Below are 4,833 nucleotides of genomic sequence, written 5' to 3'. Positions count from 1 at the left end.
CTCACAGCTTCAACCGCTTGGCACCTTCTAGAAGTTCCAACACCAATCTCAGAATGCTCCTCTAAACCTCGGAGCCCTAGCTGTGGGGCATCCGAGAACCAGTCCCATGGTGCCTAACAAAGATCATAGGTAGGCAGTGGTTGCAGAGAACTGAGCACAGCCTGTGGGAGCCCCTCCTCCAGGTCCCTAGATCCTATTCATGCTATCTCTTCCATTTTGTTCCCCACTGTCTTCTTCCTACAGTTATTAATTCCAGGAGACCTAAATAAGTGGAAGGATGTATCTTGTTCATGTAATGGCAATCAGCAAACTACCCTTGGCAGAGACATCATCAAGATTGGGGTCTCTGAATGATCACATAAAGCAAAACCAGTCTCCAGGCTAAAACACTTACTTTGGAGCTATTACTTGAAAAATAAAAATGTCTGTATTATTTAAGCCCTCTATTTTGGGTTCTTCTTTCTATAACAACTTGGCCTTATACACACTAAGATAACTGGATTAAAGATTTGATGTGAAACCAAAAATTTTTAAACTTTCAGAAGAAAATAGAAATTATCTTTATAACATCTGGATATGAAATGATTTCTTAAAGAAGGCACAACAAGCATTAACCATTAAAAAAAAACCCACCTTAAAATTAAGAACTGTTCATTAAAATACGTTTATACTAAAGGAGTGAAAAATGAGTTTTCATCACAAGAAGAACATTTTTCTTATTTTTTTCTTTTCTTTTTATTGTATCTACATGAGAACATGGATGTTACCTAAACATGTTGCAGTAATCATTTCACAATATATATAAACCAAACCATCATGTTATACACCTTAAACTTATACAGTAATGTATGTCAATTTTTTCTCAATAAAACTGGAAAAAAATAATAAAAAATAAAGATTAGAAAAGGGAGGGCTGAAAAGACAAATCACAGAAAGGAGATATTTTTGGCACATATAATGACAAAGATCAAGAATCCAGAATATATTGTGAACATTAAGGGGAAACTACTAAAATGGAGTCAGAAGGTTCTGTAGTGGGAGCTCTCATGCCCTACCACTTGTCAATTTCAGACCCAAAGGAAGAGAGGGACTTTGCAGGTGGATACTACTTTATTATCCCTGCAGGAAGAAGAAAGGTTTATCTCCTTCCCTAGCAACAGCCCAGCTCATGAGAGACTGTCAGAACTCAGCCAATGAAAAACTACTATACTTCCCATTCCCAATTAATGTCAATGGACTTTTTGTTTATAACAGCCTTCCCAACTTCTCCCTTTCCTCTATATAAGAGCTTACCTCTCCTTTGTTTGTTGGGCTTGGCTATGGACTTTGCCATAGCTAGCTTGTCCCAGATCATAATTCTTTGCTACTGCTGAAAAAACTCATCTTTTGGTAAAAAAATAACTGGAAGTTTTATTTTTAAGGTTAACAACATGGGGATACCTGGGTGGCTCAGTTGCTTTAAGCATCTAACTCTTGATTTTGGCTCAGGGCATGATCTCAGGGGCATGAGGTCAAGCCCCTCATCAGGCTCCACACTGGGCATAGAGCCAGCTTGGGATTCTCTCTCTCCCACTCCCCCCCAATTGCCCCCACTCACATGTGCACTTGCTTTCTCTCAATAAATAAATAAATAAATAAATAAATAAATAAATAAATAAATAAATAAACGAAGGTTAACAACATGTAGAACTTCTACAAAGTCAATGAGAAATAGTAGACAAATAGAATACTTGAACTGTAACTTTAGAGAAAACACAAATGGTCAATAAGTGGGAAAAAATATTCCACCTTATTACTAATCAAAATTTAAAATAAGACCATAGTGAGGTAACATTCTTACCCACTACCTATTGGAAAAATTAAGAAATCAGAAAATACCAAGTGCTAATGAAGACGTAGATCAATAGGAACTCTTATACACTGCTAGTGCCAGTTGGTAAGTTGTTTTGAAGATCAGTCTCACATTATCTTGTAAAACTAAACATCTGCAAACTCTAAGACAGAAGATTTCCATTTCTAGGTATACCGTGTATATCTGGAGCCAGCACAAAATGTACACATATGTGATATGGACAAAAATGTATATGTATAGGGGCACCTGGGTGGCTCAGTCAGTTAAGTGTCCAAAGCTTGATTTCAGCTCAGGTCATGATCTCGGGGCCCTGGGACCCAGCCCCCTATCGGGCTCCACGCTCAGCAGGGAGTGTGCTCATCCTTCTTCCTCTCCCTCTCCCTGTGCTCGCTCTCTCTTTCTCTCATGCTCTCAAATAAATAAAATCTTTTTTAAAAAAATGACTCCTATATGTTTCTAGTAGTATTATTTTTAAAATAAACTTTACTGAGGAGTAACTTGTTTAGAATAAAATGCACAGATTTTAAGTGTGTAGTTCAATGAGGTTTTTTTTAAGATTTATATATTTGAGAGAGAGAGTGAGATGGGGGAGGAGCAGAGAGAGAATCTCAAGCAGACTCCCCGCTGAGTGCAGAGCTGAACATGGGGCTCAATCCCAAGACCCATGAGATCAGGACCTGAGCCAAAATCACGAGTCGGATGCTTAACTGACTGAGCCACCCAGGCACCCCAATTCCATGAGTTTTAATGAACATATATACATGTGCTACCATTTCCACAATCAAAATATAGAACATTTACATAACTCCAGAAAATTCCCCTGTACTTCCTCGTAGTCAATTCCTTCCTCCAGGCAACAATTGATCTGAGTTCTATCAGCATAGACTGGTTTTATTTGTTCTAGAATTTATATAAATGAAATTATATAGTACACATTCTTTTGTGTTGGCTTCTTTCCCTCAAAAGAATGTTTCTGAGATTTGTTGGGGGAGAAGAAATTTCTGTTACTCCTCAAGGTCTTTCTAGATGGACTAAGAGAGTCAAATTGACATGAAACAGATTAACAGGAGAAAATCAAATTTACCTTCATAGGTATAGGAAGAAAATAAAATCTACCTTCATAGGTATACAGAATCCACATAGAAAATCAAATTTACCTTTATAGGTATAGGGAATCCACATAGACATAGAATTCCACAGACAGTCAGGCAACATGAAGTTTATCTGAGCTAAGGAGAGGGGTAGAGGTCTGGGTATACAAAGCAAAGGAAGACCATCAGCAGGAAGGCGAGAGATGTTTGGAAAATAAAGGTTGCCCTGTTCTGCAGATAAGTTTCTTAGGTAAAGAGGAATCTCTGTTAATGGTTCTCTTCCTGGTACAGGCAGGTAGTGGAGGGGGGAGGTTGTTTTCTTTTTTCTTTTTTTTTTCAGACAAAAAAAATCACATTTATTTCAATAGTTCAAAGTGCAAATACAGCACGTCAGTTCACGTTTCAAGATACAGTTTTAAGTATAATGAAAACTTGAAATACAAAAATGAAAGCGTCAATAGCAGAAATAAAGCTCAATTTTTTAAAAAATGCAAGTAACCCGAAAACCTTTAGACTAAAATATTCCACTTACAACAATTCAGAAATGCCTTAATTTATAGATACTAGTAGTACAGTGCAATCCCAAAAGACTTCTCAAAGAAAGAGAATCACCCCAAACCGGTCAGCTCAGGACAAGAGCGAAGTTCTTGGTACTGGCTATTCCTGATTCGGCAACCTCACTCACTGTCAACTGATATGGTTCAACCCATGATACTTTGATGTTTAGGCAAATTCCAAAAAATGTTTAAAGTTCAATATGAGGCCAACACCCTACTAAGAGTTTCTGAAATGGCCACTATATATTTAAAAGATTTTAAAGACCAATTTCAACTTCAGGCCTATGGTATTACTGGGGGAAAGACAGAAATTAATACTTCTTCCATTACTTAAAACCTTTCTGTAAGGCTAGCAACATGGCCTTTACAACTTCCTCATGAAAACTGTACTTAAATATATACTTATTTCTACACATACAGAACTTTTATGTAAAGTAGAAAAAGTTCCCACTAGGAAGATAATTAAAGGTTGTTAATGTTCTTTGTATCACTTAGCAGCCAAGACACATGTTTATTTCTGCTCCACAGAAGCAATGTTAGCTACTCGCTTCAATTCAGGAAAGTGTGTATGTTCAGGAAGGTTTAGATGAGATATTTATTCAGTTGTTTTCTCAATCCTCTTCATCTTTTCATTGTAGGCAATAAATTGAGAGTCTGTTCTGAAAATTCTATCCCATCATGTAAATGTTGAAGCATAGTTTCCGATGAAGTTCATGTGGTGGAAATCATGATGCCGAGAACCGGCATAGAAAGGGATCAGATTTAAAGGGTTGAGAGGAATGTATAACCACTATGGACATCAGTAGTTTCTATCAAATGAATAGTCACCCATGCTCAAAGGAGAATGACATGATCACATAAAAGCATGATTCCAATGAAAAACCCAGTTCCAAGAATCAGAGTTTCCAAGGGATGTGCATATTCAGTTTCCATTCCAAATGGAGCCTGAAACTCATGATGAACTTTATGAATATATTTATATATTCTTTTGTGAAGTGAGAGCCTATGCAGGAAACAGTGCCAGGTATCCTCAATCACTGCACAGCCGAAGCATCTTGCCAAAAGCAGATACCATCTTGGCATTCTTTCCCAGTCATAAGGTATATTAAAATACTCTGTAAAATAATAAGTTCCACAGATCAAGGAAGCTGAATACAAAAGTGATTAAAGAGAAGTACTTTAAAACATTTCCATTGGTTTTCCCATGTTTCTGGTTTATCCTGGACAACCGTGCAGGAACTGCGGGCCACCGTCACCCAGACTCAGCCAGGTGCTGCAGCCTCAGAACCTGCCTCTCAGCGTCTGGGGAGGTTGTTTTCTGAAAACAACTAGG

At 37.6% G+C, this 4,833-nt stretch overlaps 1 pseudogene; it reads right to left on the bottom strand.

The window, feature by feature from the left end:
* Positions 1 to 3,518: 3,518 nt before the first annotated feature.
* Positions 3,519 to 4,618, bottom strand: LOC112821889 (methylsterol monooxygenase 1 pseudogene; annotated as a pseudogene).
* Between the last annotated feature and the right edge of the window lie 215 nt (positions 4,619 to 4,833).

The sequence above is a fragment of the Callorhinus ursinus genome, unplaced genomic scaffold, assembly GCF_003265705.2.
Source record: "Callorhinus ursinus isolate GAN/ISIS: 27379988/994484 unplaced genomic scaffold, GSC_fseal_2.0 scaffold8, whole genome shotgun sequence".
NCBI lineage: Eukaryota > Metazoa > Chordata > Mammalia > Carnivora > Otariidae > Callorhinus > Callorhinus ursinus.
Note: the sequence above shows the minus strand (reverse complement) of the source record. Positions and strands in the feature narration are given on the sequence as shown.